Source organism: Rhinoderma darwinii, chromosome 6, assembly GCF_050947455.1.
Source record: "Rhinoderma darwinii isolate aRhiDar2 chromosome 6, aRhiDar2.hap1, whole genome shotgun sequence".
NCBI classification, from domain to species: Eukaryota; Metazoa; Chordata; class Amphibia; order Anura; family Rhinodermatidae; genus Rhinoderma; species Rhinoderma darwinii.
Genome location: NC_134692.1, coordinates 145,655,772 through 145,674,670, shown reverse-complemented (window position 1 = coordinate 145,674,670; position 18,899 = coordinate 145,655,772). Strand labels below are relative to the sequence as shown.

General features: G+C 44.3%; 1 protein-coding gene across 1 annotated transcript in view; it reads right to left on the bottom strand.

The window, feature by feature from the left end:
* Window positions 1–7,197, bottom strand: part of LOC142656086 (serine protease 27-like) — a 37,649-nt gene extending 30,452 nt beyond the window's left edge. Inside the window, exon 1 of the mRNA XM_075830956.1 lies at window positions 7,088–7,197. The gene's annotated coding sequence lies outside the window, so the exon portion shown is untranslated. The remainder of the gene's footprint in view (window positions 1–7,087) is intronic.
* Between the last annotated feature and the right edge of the window lie 11,702 nt (window positions 7,198–18,899).

Sequence of the window (18,899 nt, the reverse complement as noted above, 5' to 3'; positions counted from 1 at the left end):
ATATAATATTGGAGTGTATATATATGTGGTATCAGTATATAATATTGGAGTGTACATATATGTGGTATCGGTATATAATATTGCAGTGTACATATATGTAGTATCAGTATATAATATTGCAGTGTACATATATGTAGTATCAGTATATAATATTGCAGTGTATATATATGTAGTATCAGTATATAATATTGCAGTGTACATATATGCAGTATCAGTATATAATATTGGAGTGTACATATATGTAGTATCAGTATATAATATTGGAGTGTACATATATGTGGTATCAGTATATAATATTGCAGTGTACATATATGTAGTATCAGTATATAATATTGGAGTGTACATATATGTGGTATCAGTATATAATATTGCAGTGTACATATATGTAGTATCAGTATATAATATTGCAGTGTACATATATGTAGTATCAGTATATAATATTGCAGTGTACATACATGTAGTATCAGTATATAATATTGGAGTGTACACATATGTAGTATCAGTATATAATATTGCAGTGTACATATATGTAGTATCAGTATATAATATTGGAGTGTATATATATGTAGTATCAGTATATAATATTGGAGTGTATATATATGTGGTATCAGTATATAATATTGCAGTGTACATATATGTAGTATCAGTATATAATATTGGAGTGTACATATATGTGGTATCAGTATATAATATTGCAGTGTATATATATGTAGTATCAGTATATAATATTGCAGTGTACATATATGTAGTATCAGTATATAATATTGGAGTGTACATATATGTAATATCAGTATATAATATTGGAGTGTACATATATGTAGTATCAGTATATAATATTGCAGTGTACATATATGTAGTATCAGTATATAATATTGGAGTGTACATATATGTGGTATCAGTATATAATATTGCAGTGTACATATATGTAGTATCAGTATATAATATTGCAGTGTACATATATGTAGTATCAGTATATAATATTGCAGTGTACATATATGTAGTATCAGTATATAATATTGCAGTGTACATATATGTGGTATCAGTATATAATATTGCAGTGTACACATATGTAGTATCAGTATATAATATTGGAGTGTATATATATATATGTAGTATCAGTATATAATATTGCAGTGTACATATATGTGGTATCAGTATATAATATTATTTTTAGATTATTAACAAAATATCGAAGAACTATTTTTCATTATATTCGGCTTTTCCTGTTAGGGTATGTTCACACGGCTTATTTACGGACGTAATTCGGGTGTTTTACGCCTGGAATTTCTTCCGAAATTACGGCTTGAAAGCGTTGACAAACATCTGCCCATTGAAAGCAATGGGCTGACATTTGTCTGTTCACACGAGGCGTATATTTACGCGTCGCTGTCAAGAGACGGCGCGTAAATAGACACCCGCGCCAAAGAAGTGTCATGTCACTTCTTCAGACGTAAATGGAGCTGTTTTCAAGCGCCTGCACATGCCGTTACGGCTGAAATGACGGGGCTGTTTTCTCCTGGAAACAGCCCCGTAATTTCGGCCGTTACGGACGCTGCTGTGTGAACATACCCTTATGTTAGTTAAATAAACCATAAAGCATTATGGGTAGGGGGTCTAACCTCTGCTTCAGTAGCTTGGTCTTACATTCGTTTTAATAAAAAGTGACCCCCACATGGGTGATCAATAACTGAGACCCTATGTGCTGTATTAGTTAGTTGTGATTATAGTAATAAATGCAATTTATATATGGTGTGTATGTATGTATCTAAGTAATACGTATATGGTGTGTGTGTGTGTGTGTGTGTGTGTGTGTGTAATGTATACATGGTGCGTGTGTGTGTGTGTGTGTGTGTGTGTGTGTGTGTGTGTAATGTATACATGGTGTGTATGTTTGTATGTAATGTATACATGGTGTGTGTGTGTGTGTGTGTGTGTGTGTGTGTGTGTGTGTGTGCGTGCGTGTGTGTGTGTAATGCATATATGGTGTGCGTGTGTGTGCGTGTGTGTGTGTGTGTGTGTGTGTGTGCGTGTGTGTAATGTATATATGGTGTATATTACTGTATATATTACTGTAATTTAACCCCTATTAATCCTACTTTTATGGCATACCATTCCCGTCTATTAGTGGAACACTCCCTTTATATTATACTGAAAGTCCTTGTATATTGTGGGACTGCGCCGTTTCTCTCTCATTCTCCTATAACAGTTTAAGGCGGGATTCACACGACAGGGTTTCCCGGCCGGGTGCCGGCCGTTCATAAATCGGCCGGCACCCGGCTGCATTAGGAATAATAGACCCCTAATGGGGCTATTCACACAACCGATTTTTTGACGGCCGGGAAAACCGGCCGTCAAAAAATAGGACATGCTCTATTTTCGGCCGGGTGCCCGGCCGCCCGGCTCCCATAGAAGTCTATGGGGCCGGGTAATACCCGGCCATCACCGGAATGTGTCCCGAGTGATGGCCGGGTCTACCGTCGCTCGCGCACTCTCTCTCCTCCTCCTCACAGTGCAGAGTGCATGTGAGGAGGAGGAGGGTTTTTTATTGCTCGCTGTAGGAGTCGGATTCCCCAATCCCCGGCCGGGGATTGGAGATTCCGCTACAGGAGAAGTGCGTGACTACACTGTCCAGATATGGACACAGCGAAGTCACTCACTTCTGCAGCGGAATCCCCGACTCTATGGCCGGGGATGCCGCTACAGGAGAAGTGAGTGACTACACTGTCCATATATGGACACAGCAAAGTCACGTACTTCTGCAGCGGAATCCCTGACTCTATGGCCGGGGATTCCGCTACAGGAGAAGTGAGTGACTACACTGTCCATATATGGACACAGTGACGTCACTCACTTCTGAAGCGGAATTCCCGACCTGTGGCAGGGAATTCCTCTTCAGGAGAAGTCAGTGACTACACTGTCCATATATGGACATTGAAGTCAGTGACTACTCCTGGAAGGGGGGGGGGATGGGTGCAACCTACAGGGGGCTGTGTGGGATCACCTTCAGGGGACTTGGGGGCATCACCTACAGGGGGCTGGGTGGCATCACCTACAGGGGGCTGGGTGGCATTACCTACAGGGGGCTGGGTGGCATTACCTACAGGGGGCTGGGTGGCATTACCTACAGGGGGCTGGGTGGCATTACCTACAGGGAGCTGGGTGGCATTACCTACAGGGGGCTGGGTGGCATCGCCTGCAGGGGGCTGGGTGGCATTACCTACAGGGGGCTGTGTGGCATCACCAACAGGGGGCTGTGTGGCATCACTAACAGGGGGCTGTGTGGCATCACCAACAGGGGGCTGGGTGGCATTACCTACCAGGGGGGCTGTGGCATTATCTACAAAGGGCTGTGTGTGGCAACAAATTTAAATGAAATTCATCCGATTTTAAAACGGACAGGGAAAAAAACGGATGCAAATCGGGTCCAAATCGGCCGTTAAAAACGGCAACTCGGCCCGGAACGGAATCGGAACGGATGCAAATCGGATGCAAACCGGCCGGGAAAATCGGCCAAAAACGGCCGATTTTCCCGGCCGACACTCGGACCCTGTCGTGTGAATGAGGCCTAACTCTTTCATCTATACATGGAAATGATTTGGAAAATATGAAAGAACAGCCGGGAAATCCATCCCCGACTCCACCAGCTGAATAGAGGCGCCGGTATATTGGCCCCGCTCTCCATAGACAGTATATATCAGCTGAATAGAGGCGCCGGTGTATTGGCCCCGCTCTCCATAGACAGTATATAGCAGCTGAATAGAGGCGCCGGTGTATTGGCCCCGCTCTCCATAGACAGTATATAGCAGCTGAATAGAGGCGCCGGTATATTGGCCCCGCTCTCCATAGACAGTATATAGCAGCTGAATAGAGGCGCCGGTGTATTGGCCCCGCTCTCCATAGACAGTATATAGCAGCTGAATAGAGGCGCCGGTGTATTGGCCCCGCTCTCCATAGACAGTATATATCAGCTGAATAGAGGCGCCGGTATATTGGCCCCGCTCTCTATAGACTGTATATAGCAGCTGAATAGAGGCGCCGGTATATTGGCCCCGCTCTCCATAGACAGTATATAGCAGCTGAATAGAGGCGCCGGTATATTGGCCCCGCTCTCCATAGACAGTATATAGCAGCTGAATAGAGGCGCCGGTATATTGGCCCCGCTCTCCATAGACAGTATATAGCAGCTGAATAGAGGCGCCGGTATATTGGCCCCGCTCTCCATAGACAGTATATAGCAGCTGAATAGAGGCGCCAGTATATTGGCCCCGCTCTCCATAGACAGTATATAGCAGCTGAATAGAGGCGCCGGTATATTGGCCCCGCTCTCCATAGGTAGTATATAGCAGCTGAATAGAGACTCCGGTATATTGGCCCCGCTCTCCATAGACAGTATATAGCAGCTGAATAGAGGCGCCGGTATATTGGCCCCGCTCTCCATAGACAGTATATAGCAGCTGAATAGAGGCGCCGGTATATTGGCCCCGCTCTCCATAGGTAGTATATAGCAGCTGAATAGAGGCGCCGGTATATTGGCCCCGCTCTCCATAGACAGTATATAGCAGCTGAATAGAGGCGCCGGTATATTGGCCCCGCTCTCCATAGACAGTATATAGCAGCTGAATAGAGGCGCCGGTGTATTGGCCCCGCCCTCCATACACAGTATATAGCAGCTGAATAGAGGCGCCGGTATATTGGCCCCGCTCTCCATAGACAGTATATAGCAGCTGAATAGAGGCGTCGGTATATTGGCCCCGCTCTCCATAGGTAGTATATAGCAGCTGAATAGAGACTCCGGTATATTGGCCCCGCCCTCCATAGACAGTATATAGCAGCTGAATAGAGGCGCCGGTGTATTGGCCCCGCTCTCCATAGGCAGTATATAGCAGCTGAATAGAGGCGCCGGTATAGTGGCCCCGCTCTCCATAGACAGTATATAGCAGCTGAATAGAGGCGCCGGTGTATTGGCCCCGCCCTCCATACACAGTATATAGCAGCTGAATAGAGACTCCGGTATATTGGCCCCGCCCTCCATAGACAGTATATAGCAGCTGAATAGAGGCGCCGGTGTATTGGCCCCGCTCTCCATAGACAGTATATAGCAGCTGAATAGAGGCGCCGGTATATTGGCCCCGCTCTCCATAGGTAGTATATAGCAGCTGAATAGAGGCGCCGGTATATTGGCCCCGCTCTACATAGACAGTATATAGCAGCTGAATAGAGGAGCCGGTATATTGGCCCCGCTCTCCATAGGCAGTATATAGCAGCTGAATAGAGGAGCCGGTATATTGGCCCCGCTCTCCATAGGCAGTATATAGCAGCTGAATAGAGGCGCCGGTATATTGGCCCCGCTCTCCATAGACAGTATATAGCAGCTGAATAGAGGCGCCGGTATATTGGCCCCGCCCTCCATAGACAGTATATAGCAGCTGAATAGAGGCGCCGGTGTATTGGCCCCACTCTCCATAGACAGTATATAGCAGCTGAATAGAGGCGCCGGTATATTGGCCCCGCACTCCATAGACAGTATATAGCAGCTGAATAGAGGCGCCGGTATATTGGCCCCGCTCTTCATAGACAGTATATAACAGCTGAATAGAGGAGCCGGTGTATTGGCCCCGCTCTCCATAGACAGTATATAGCAGCTGAATAGAGGCGCCGGTATATTGGCCCCGCTCTCCATAGGTAGTATATAGCAGCTGAATAGAGGCGCCGGTATATTGGCCCCGCTCTCCATAGACAGTATATAGCAGCTGAATAGAGGCGCCGGTATATTGGCCCCGCTCTACATAGACAGTATATAGCAGCTGAATAGAGGAGCCGGTATATTGGCCCTGCTCTCCATAGGCAGTATATAGCAGCTGAATAGAGGCGCCGGTATATTGGCCCCGCTCTCCATAGACAGTATATAGCAGCTGAATAGAGGCGCCGGTATATTGGCCCCGCTCTTCATAGGCAGTATATAGCAGCTGAATAGAGGCGCCGGTATATTGGCCCCGCCCTCCATAGACAGTATATAGCAGCTGAATAGAGGCGCCGGTATATTGGCCCCGCTCTCCATACACAGTATATAGCAGCTGAATAGAGGAGCCGGTATATTGGCCCCGCCCTCCATAGACAGTATATAGCAGCTGAATAGAGGCGCCGGTATATTGGCCCCGCTCTTCATAGACAGTATATAACAGCTGAATAGAGGAGCCGGTGTATTGGCCCCGCTCTCCATAGACAGTATATAGCAGCTGAATAGAGGCGCCGGTATATTGGCCCCGCTCTCCATAGGTAGTATATAGCAGCTGAATAGAGGCGCCGGTATATTGGCCCCGCTCTCCATAGACAGTATATAGCAGCTGAATAGAGGCGCCGGTATATTGGCCCCGCTCTACATAGACAGTATATAGCAGCTGAATAGAGGAGCCGGTATATTGGCCCTGCTCTCCATAGGCAGTATATAGCAGCTGAATAGAGGCGCCGGTATATTGGCCCCGCTCTCCATAGACAGTATATAGCAGCTGAATAGAGGCGCCGGTATATTGGCCCCGCTCTTCATAGGCAGTATATAGCAGCTGAATAGAGGCGCCGGTATATTGGCCCCGCCCTCCATAGACAGTATATAGCAGCTGAATAGAGGCGCCGGTATATTGGCCCCGCTCTCCATACACAGTATATAGCAGCTGAATAGAGGAGCCGGTATATTGGCCCCGCTCTTCATAGACAGTATATAGCAGCTGAATAGAGGCGCCGGTGTATTGGCCCCGCTCTCCATAGACAGTATATAGCAGCTGAATAGAGGCGCCGGTGTATTGGCCCCGCTCTCCATAGGCAGTATATAGCAGCTGAATAGAGACTCCGGTATATTGGCCCCGCTCTCCATAGGCAGTATATAGCAGCTGAATAGAGACTCCGGTATATTGGCCCCGCTCTCCATAGACAGTATATAGCAGCTGAATAGAGGCAGATGTATAAGAAGATTGTGTAAGGCCTGAAACCAAAGGTGAACGTCCAAAGATGAGTTCTACTGATTTGTGATTGCATTGAGGGCTCTATACACCATTGGAACCTCTCGTATTTTGTATACAGCTCCTACACTGACCTGTGTGTCCATGGATAAACACTATGAATGGCCCCGGGTGACGTGTCCCTGCAGTCCTGAGCCCCCTCTCTGCCTCCTCTTCTTCTTAACCTACAGACAGTAAAACTGTTCCAATGGGACACAATGACGCATCCCTATCACTTCTAGCCGGACTGCAAGTCATTTATTAACCGGGGTATGAACTTCCTGCTCACAATGTGAACCGTGGTCAACTAATGTAAGATGCAGCATGTCTCCTGCCAGAGTACTTACTCTTCATGCATCTAGATCTACGCACACCATATATACACCATGCATACACACACACCATATATACACCATGCATACACACACACACCATATATACACCATGCATACACACACACCATATATACACCATGCATACACACACACCATATATACACCATGCATACACACACACCATATATACACCATGCATACACACACCATATATACACCATGCATACACACACACACACACACACACCATATATACACCATGCATACACACACACACCATATATACACCATGCATACACACACACCATATATACACCATGCATACACACACACACCATATATACACCATGCATACACACACACACACCATATATACACCATCCATACACACACACCATATATACACCATGCACACACACACACCATATATACACCATGCATACACACACACACCATATATACACCATGCATACACACACACACCATATATACACCATGCATACACACACCATATATACACCATGCATACACACACACACACACCATATATACACCATGCATACACACACACACACCATATATACACCATGCATACACACACACACCATATATACACCATGCATACACACACACACCATATATACACCATGCATACACACACCATATATACACTATGCATACACACACACCATATATACACCATGCATACACACACACCATATATACACCATGCATACAAACACCATATATACACCATCCATACACACACACCATATATACACCATGCATACACACACACACCATATATACACCATGCATACACACACACCATATATACACCATGCATACACACACACCATATATACACCATGCATACACACACACACCATATATACACCATGCATACACACACACACCATATATACACCATGCATACACACACCATATATACACCATGCATACACACACACCATATATACACCATGCATACACACACCATATATACACCATGCATACAAACACCATATATACACCATCCATACACACACACCATATATACACCATGCATACACACACACACCATATATACACCATGCATACACACACACCATATATACACCATCCATACACACACACACCATATATACACCATGCATACACACACACCATATATACACCATGCATACACACACACACACCATATATACACCATGCATACACACACACACCATATATACACCATGCATACACACACACACCATATATACACCATGCATACACACACACCATATATACACCATGCATACACACACACACCATATATACACCATGCATACACACACCATATATACACCATGCATACACACACACACACCATATATACACCATGCATACACACACACCATATATACACCATGCATACAAACACCATATATACACCATCCATACACACACACCATATATACACCATGCATACACACACACCATATATACACCATGCATACACACACACCATATATACACCATTCATACACACACACCATATATACACCATGCATACACACACACCATATATACACCATGCATACACACACACCATATATACACCATGCATACACACACACACACACACACCATATATACACCATGCATACACACACACCATATATACACCATGCATACACACACACACCATATATACACCATCCATACACACACACACACCATATATACACCATGCATACACACACACCATATATACACCATGCATACACACACACACCATATATACACCATGCATACACACACACCATATATACACCATCCATACACACACACACCATATATACACCATGCATACACACACACCATATATACACCATGCATACACACACACACACACCATATATACACCATGCATACACACACACCATATATACACCATGCATACACACACACACACACCATATATACACCATGCATACACACACACCATATATACACCATGCATACACACACACACACCATATATACACCATGCATACACACACACACCATATATACACCATGCATACACACACACACCATATATACACCATGCATACACACACACCATATATACACCATGCATACACACACACACCATATATACACCATGCATACACACACCATATATACACCATGCATACACACACACACACCATATATACACCATGCATACACACACACCATATATACACCATGCATACAAACACCATATATACACCATCCATACACACACACCATATATACACCATGCATACACACACACCATATATACACCATGCATACACACACACCATATATACACCATGCATACACACACACCATATATACACCATGCATACACACACACACACACACCATATATACACCATGCATACACACACACCATATATACACCATGCATACACACACACACCATATATACACCATCCATACACACACACACACCATATATACACCATGCATACACACACACCATATATACACCATGCATACACACACACCATATATACACCATGCATACACACACACACCATATATACACCATGCATACACACACACCATACATACACCATGCATACACACACCATATATACACCATGCATACACACACACACACCATATATACACCATGCATACACACACACCATATATACACCATGCATACACACACACACACCATATATACACCATGCATACACACACACCATATATACACCATGCATACACACACACACACCATATATACACCATGCATACACACACACCATATATACACCATGCATACACACACACCATATATACACCATGCATACACACACACCATATATACACCATGCATACACACACCATATATACACCATGCATACACACACACACACACACACCATATATACACCATGCATACACACACACACCATATATACACCATGCATACACACACACCATATATACACCATGCATACACACACACACCATATATACACCATGCATACACACACACACACCATATATACACCATCCATACACACACACCATATATACACCATGCACACACACACACCATATATACACCATGCATACACACACACACCATATATACACCATGCATACACACACACACCATATATACACCATGCATACACACACCATATATACACCATGCATACACACACACACACACCATATATACACCATGCATACACACACACACACCATATATACACCATGCATACACACACACACCATATATACACCATGCATACACACACACACCATATATACACCATGCATACACACACCATATATACACTATGCATACACACACACCATATATACACCATGCATACACACACACCATATATACACCATGCATACAAACACCATATATACACCATCCATACACACACACCATATATACACCATGCATACACACACACACCATATATACACCATGCATACACACACACCATATATACACCATGCATACACACACACCATATATACACCATGCATACACACACACACCATATATACACCATGCATACACACACACCATATATACACCATCCATACACACACACACCATATATACACCATGCATACACACACACCATATATACACCATGCATACACACACACACACCATATATACACCATGCATACACACACACACCATATATACACCATGCATACACACACACACCATATATACACCATGCATACACACACACCATATATACACCATGCATACACACACACACCATATATACACCATGCATACACACACCATATATACACCATGCATACACACACACACACCATATATACACCATGCATACACACACACCATATATACACCATGCATACAAACACCATATATACACCATCCATACACACACACCATATATACACCATGCATACACACACACCATATATACACCATGCATACACACACACCATATATACACCATTCATACACACACACCATATATACACCATGCATACACACACACCATATATACACCATGCATACACACACACCATATATACACCATGCATACACACACACACACACACACCATATATACACCATGCATACACACACACCATATATACACCATGCATACACACACACACCATATATACACCATCCATACACACACACACACCATATATACACCATGCATACACACACACCATATATACACCATGCATACACACACACACCATATATACACCATGCATACACACACACCATATATACACCATCCATACACACACACACCATATATACACCATGCATACACACACACCATATATACACCATGCATACACACACACACACACCATATATACACCATGCATACACACACACCATATATACACCATGCATACACACACACACACACCATATATACACCATGCATACACACACACCATATATACACCATGCATACACACACACACACACACCATATATACACCATGCATACACACACACACCATATATACACCATGCATACACACACACACCATATATACACCATGCATACACACACACCATATATACACCATGCATACACACACACACCATATATACACCATGCATACACACACCATATATACACCATGCATACACACACACACACCATATATACACCATGCATACACACACACCATATATACACCATGCATACAAACACCATATATACACCATCCATACACACACACCATATATACACCATGCATACACACACACCATATATACACCATGCATACACACACACCATATATACACCATGCATACACACACACCATATATACACCATGCATACACACACACACACACACCATATATACACCATGCATACACACACACCATATATACACCATGCATACACACACACACCATATATACACCATCCATACACACACACACACCATATATACACCATGCATACACACACACCATATATACACCATGCATACACACACACACCATATATACACCATGCATACACACACACCATATATACACCATCCATACACACACACACCATATATACACCATGCATACACACACACCATATATACACCATGCATACACACACACCATATATACACCATGCATACACACACACACCATATATACACCATGCATACACACACACCATATATACACCATGCATACACACACACACCATATATACACCATGCATACACACACACCATATATACACCATGCATACACACACACACCATATATACACCATGCATACACACACCATATATACACCATGCATACACACACACACCATATATACACCATGCATACACACACAACATATATACACCATGCATACAAACACCATATATACACCATCCATACACACACACCATATATACACCATGCATACACACACACCATATATACACCATGCATACACACACACACTATATATACACCATGCATACTGTCGAAGAAACCCCTTCCAGGTAGCACCTTTTGGGATGGGTGCTCTAATGGGCTCCCTCTGCTTTGTCAGGTGGTATTCAAATATGGTAATTGAAGTATCAGCAGTGCACCGGGAGATCAATAAAGACAATAGCAATCTGTCGTCTCAATCAATGTTCTCATTTATTATCAAGATACATAGGTTAATATACCCTCAGGGCGTACCCTCTAACCAGGGTGTTACCTCTCATGGAACAACCAATCATAACATTTTACACGTAGACTGAAAATACGTCACAGGGTACCTTCCCACTGAGGTCACGTGATCTTTCTAACATCTGCAAATCCTGGCCTACAAACAATAGAAATGTAGGAGGTTTTCATAAGGCTATGTGATGATTTCATATATGTGTGTGTGTGAAATACTGAGATAAAGAATTCATTGGAAATATAATGATTATTTCAGGTCTAGGCGTTCTGCCAGACTCCGATCTACCAGTATTGAAGGCCACGAAAAAGAACACAAAGTAATAACTTATTCCCTTGTGATTCAAACAGAACCAGAAAGAGATCATTACAAGATGGAGAATACATGTCTTCATAATCCGGCCTCCTGCTGGATAATTCATAGTGTAGTTTAATACAGAGAACATAAACAATTTGACCATCCATCACAAACCCCCCTTTTTCTCATATTAAAATACAGAGATTAAAAATTATCTGATTATAAACTTCAAACAAAATAGTGAATAGGGCCACTACTAATAATATAATGCTATCACCGAGTTCAGGTTTGGGTATAGGGTCCCGTCAGTGCGTTGACAAGTCCCGTCGTTGCTCGTCTGCACGGCTGTTTGGATTTGTTGGACTCTACCATTGTCAATATTTTTATGGTGATAACAATCACAGCATGCCCTGTATAAAAGTCCTAACATGTATATAAGATATAAATGGCAAAGCTTTAATAAATGAACACACTTAGTGTTACATGGTGGGGTGTTCACCCATTCACCAGGTTCTGGCCTTGTGTATAAAATCCCTGTGACATAGGGTATTGTTGATTAAAAGGTTTCGGCTTATGATAGACAATTTTCTTAGCCTTCTTACATAGCAGAGGTATCAGACATGCTACTAATCTAACAAAAACGTATATAATCAATATTATGAGTAATATATGTAAAGCGCCTTGCATGAGTCCTGCAGCCCATCCTCCAATGCCTCTGAACCATGAGTCCTGCAGCCCATCCTTCAATGCCTCTGAACCATGAGTCCTGCAGCCCATCCCCCAATGCCTCTGAACCATGAGTCCTGCAGCCCATCCTCCAATGCCTCTGAACCATGAGTCCTGCAGCCCATCCTCCAATGCCTCTGAACCATGACTCCTGCAGCCCATCCTCCAATGCCTCTGAACCATGAGTCCTGCAGCCCTTCCTCCAATGCCTCTGAACCATGAGTCCTGCAGCCCATCCTCCAATGCCTCTGAACCATGAGTCCTGCAGCCCATCCTCCAATGACTCTGAACCATGAGTCCTGCAGCCCATCCTCCAATGACTCTGAACCATGAGTCCTGCAGCCCATCCTCCAATGACTCTGAACCATGAGTCCTGCAGCCCATCCTCCAATGACTCTGAACCATGAGTCCTGCAGCCCATCCTCCAATGACTCTGAACCATGAGTCCTGCAGCCCATCCTCCAATGACTCTGAACCATGAGTCCTGCAGCCCATCCTCCAATGCCTCTGAACCATGAGTCCTGCAGCCCATCCTCCAATGACTCTGAACCATGAGTCCTGCAGCCCATCCTCCAATGACTCTGAACCATGAGTCCTGCAGCCCTTCCTCCAATGCCTCTGAACCATGAGTCCTGCAGCCCATCCTCCAATGCCTCTGAACCATGAGTCCTGCAGCCCATCCTCCAATGCCTCTGAACCATGAGTCCTGCAGCCCATCCTCCAATGCCTCTGAACCATGAGTCCTGCAGCCCATCCTCCAATGCCTCTGAACCATGAGTCCTGCAGCCCATCCTCCAATGCCTCTGAACCATGAGGCCGGGTTCAGCCATGACAACCAGTCTGGCCAATCTAGGTTCCAATCTTCTTCAGAATTGGCTTTCCTAAATTCCTCCTTTAATTGCTTTGCTTGTTCAATATCATGTTTAATCTGTACTGTCCCTTGGGGATCTATATAATGACAGCATGCAGGACCCACTATCTGGCACATGCCCCCTTGACTTGCAGTTAAGTAATCTAGCACAAGTGTATGTTGGTTAGTAACAGTAATAAGCTGTCGGGTAAGTACTGAAGATACATTTAAAGCATCAAATATTAATTCGGTAATATTGTCAAACAACTCTGCTAGTTTTTCTATGTTATGTGCATTTCTAATTGGTCCTCCAAAGATAGATAGAGCATATCCTAACTTGGTGTGCCAAGGTAAGTGTACCAATGGGTGGGCTTTTTGCTTTCCCTCCTTTTTGTACAGCATATGTTTTGGTACTTTATCATAAGGAAGTGCATCCTTGTCCCATGTCCAGGTAGCAGACTGTAACCTAGCTAGGGTACAGGTACCTGTGGTAGTCTGCGGGATCCATTTATATGCATTATGTCCGCACACTATATATATGTCATGGGGAAGGTCAAACCATTGCATACTTCCTAGGGTTAACATATGAGCAAAATGAACTAAGGGAAAAGACTGCTGTAATACACACCAAGGACAATTTGTTCCCAAAGACCCATGGTATACTCCTGTGCATCCACAATACATCGTTTCATTCCCTTGTAAGTCTGTTTCTTCCATATACCCTGGATAACGTTTACAATCAGTCTTACTTCCTGAAGGGAAGAAATGGCCGTATTCCCAACTACCATTATGTATGTACCGTTCTACCAGGCTTGGTCTAAATACATCTGAGGTCTGTTGGGTTTTATTGAAGCTTATCTTTATGCCTTTTATGGGGATCTCACCTAGTGTCAGTGTTTTAGTGACATTTTTAGGGACCCATTTTCCTTTTGTGTGAGAATCAGTGCCTTACCAGGTATCAGGGTTAGATTTACCTGCCACCAGGGATCCTCCATCCATCCTGCTATGGGTAAGGGCACACTGGTATTAGACCATGTATACCTTTTTGTGTTATCCTTTACCTTTGAGGGATCCCAACATGTAGTGTTAAGAAGTTCTTTCTCACTAAGGGGCACAGCCATGTATGGCATGGATTTTGAACTTATAGGACTGTGTGTACATATCCAACAATCAGATAAGTTTGTTAATGCTGTTATAATTTGATGATGTTTTATGAATTTATTGTCCACTTCCTCCTTGAGAACTTGAGTCATCGTCCCCACGAAGGGCAACATCAACACCAACCCTGCCAAGGGCAACATCATCGATCGAGGCGACGTCATCTGGGCTGATAACCTTTTTGCAATGGCTTGCATGTATCCAATTGGCTCGTCCTTGGAGCTTCACTGATGTGGCGGTGACCAGCTGTACTTCTACTGGTTGGCTGTACCTTGGAGCTTCACTGATGTGGCGGTGACCGGCTGTACTTCTACTGGTTGGCTGTACCTTGGAGCTTCACTGATGTGGCGGTGACCGGCTGTACTTCTACTGGTTGGCTGTACCTTGGAGCTTCACTGATGTGGCGGTGACCAGCTGTACTTCTACTGGTTGGCTGTACCTTGGAGCTTCACTGATGTGGCGGTGACCGGCTGTACTTCTACTGGTTGGCTGTACCTTGGAGCTTCACTGATGTGGCGGTGACCAGCTGTACTTCTACTGGTTGGCTGTACCTTGGAGCTTCACTGATGTGGCGGTGACCAGCTGTACTTCTACTGGTTGGCTGTACCTTGGAGCTTCACTGATGTGGCGGTGACCAGCTGTACTTCTACTGGTTGGCTGTACCTTGGAGCTTCACTGATGTGGCGGTGACCAGCTGTACTTCTACTGGTTGGCTGTACCTTGGCTCCAGACTGCTCCTGTTGTGTATCTTTGTTACCACCCAGTCTCCAGGTTGTAGTGAGTGGGTACCTGAAAGAAAGTTTGGATCTGGAATAGAAGAAAGGATTAGTTTGTGTGTTCTCTCCAGTTGTTTGTGTAGGGCAGCCAAGTACGTGGTCATATTGTCATAATGCTTTTGTAACTGCTGAGGGAAATACAGTCCTGTCTTTGGCATATTTCCAAACAATATTTCATAGGGAGAAAGTTTATCCTTCCCTCTTGGCGTGGTTCTTACAGAGTATAAAGCCAGGGGTAGACATTGTGTCCACGGTAAAGAAGTTTCATTCATGGCCTTCTGGATTTTTAATTTCAAAGTTCCATTTAGTCTTTCTACCTTCCCACTGCTTTGTGGGTGATCGGGAGTGTGAAATGCTTGTTCTATCCCAAGGCTTTTTAATATGTTCCTCAATAGTTCTTGGGTAAAGTGAGTACCTCTGTCACTTGTCTCTGGTACTCCATAGCGGCACACTACCTCCGCTATCAGTTTCTTTGCTGTGGTATCTGCATTTGCTTTAGCCACTGGAAAAGCTTCTGGCCATCCTGAAAATAAATCAGTGCAAACAAGTACATATTGGTACATTCCCACCTTAGGTAGTTGTATGTAGTCCACCTGTGATCGCTGAAAGGGGTAGTAGGACTTAGGAGTGTGTTTAGCTGGTGTTTTGGTGCTTTTACCTGGGTTGTGTTGTGCACATGTCATGCAGCCCTCTGTATATTTGGCGGCTGGAGCATGCCATGTCTGTAACACTAGCTGGCTCATAGCTCCCTTTGAACAGTGTGTTTTCCCATGGGCTAGGGCACACATCATTGGATACAGTGCTCTTGGTAGGCAAACCTTAGAATTAAGATGCCTCAACTGTCCCAGACCTATTGCTGCACCTCTCTCCTTCCATTCTGCTCGCTCTTGAGGGGGTGCTTGGTCCTGGAAAGCACGCAACAGGGTCTCTGTGATGGGTTGTAAAACAGGCTTCACAATCATCAGAGGGAGAGCAGCGGCGTCCTTTGCCGCTGCATCCGCAGCCTCATTCTCTTTTGATAGGAGATCACTGTTAGGGTATGTTCACACGGCGGGGGTCCGTTATGGCTGAAATTACGGGGATGTTTCAGCCTGAAAACATCCCCGTAATTTCAGCCGTACCGGCATGTGCAGGCGCTTGAACGCCGCGTCAATTACGGCCGTAATTAGCGCTGCTATTCATTGGAGTCAATGAATAGCGGCTCCAATTACGGCCAAAGAAGTGACAGGTCACTTCTTCTACGCGGGCGTCTATTTACACGCCGTTATTTGACAGCGGCGCGTAAATATACGCCTCGTGTGAACAGACAAACGTCTGCCCATTGCTTTCAATGGGCAGATGTTTGTCAGCGCTATTGAGGCGCTATTTTCGGGCGTAATTCGGGGCAAAAACGCCCGAATTACGTCCGTAAATAGGCCGTGTGAACATACCCTTATTAGTGTGGGCCTGTACTTTGACTATAGCTGCTTGGTCTGGCATGTGCAGTGATTCTAAAAGTTCTTCTACTGCTTTTGCATTCTTTATAGGTTTACCTGCCGAGGTCAAGAACCCTCTGGCTCTCTATATTGTCCCAAAGTCATGTGCAACTCCAAAGGCATATCTGGAGTCAGTGTATATGTTGACACGATGTCCCTTACCCAATTTACACGCCTCAGCGAGTGCTTTTAGTTCTGCCTCCTGAGCTGAGCTGCTGGAGGGCAGGGACTGTTGTATGACGGCCTTACCATTGTGGACCACGGCGTACCCGGTGAGGAAATGTCCTTTGTCTTCGCTCCAATATCGAGATCCATCTACAAAATACTCAGCATAAGGGTTAATCAGAGCAACATCAAATATACTGTTTATGCCGTTTGATTCCATATCCACTAGGCTTTGACAGTCATGTTCAAAATTAAATAGTTCATCATCAGTCGATAGTTGAAAAATAAGGGGGTGTCCATGTCCCTGTCCCCCCACTCCTCCCTCCTTTTGTTCAGAATCTAGGGGCAGGAGTGTAGCTGGATTCAGAACAACACAACGTTTGATAGTCACATTAGGGGACAGAAGGGTAAGTT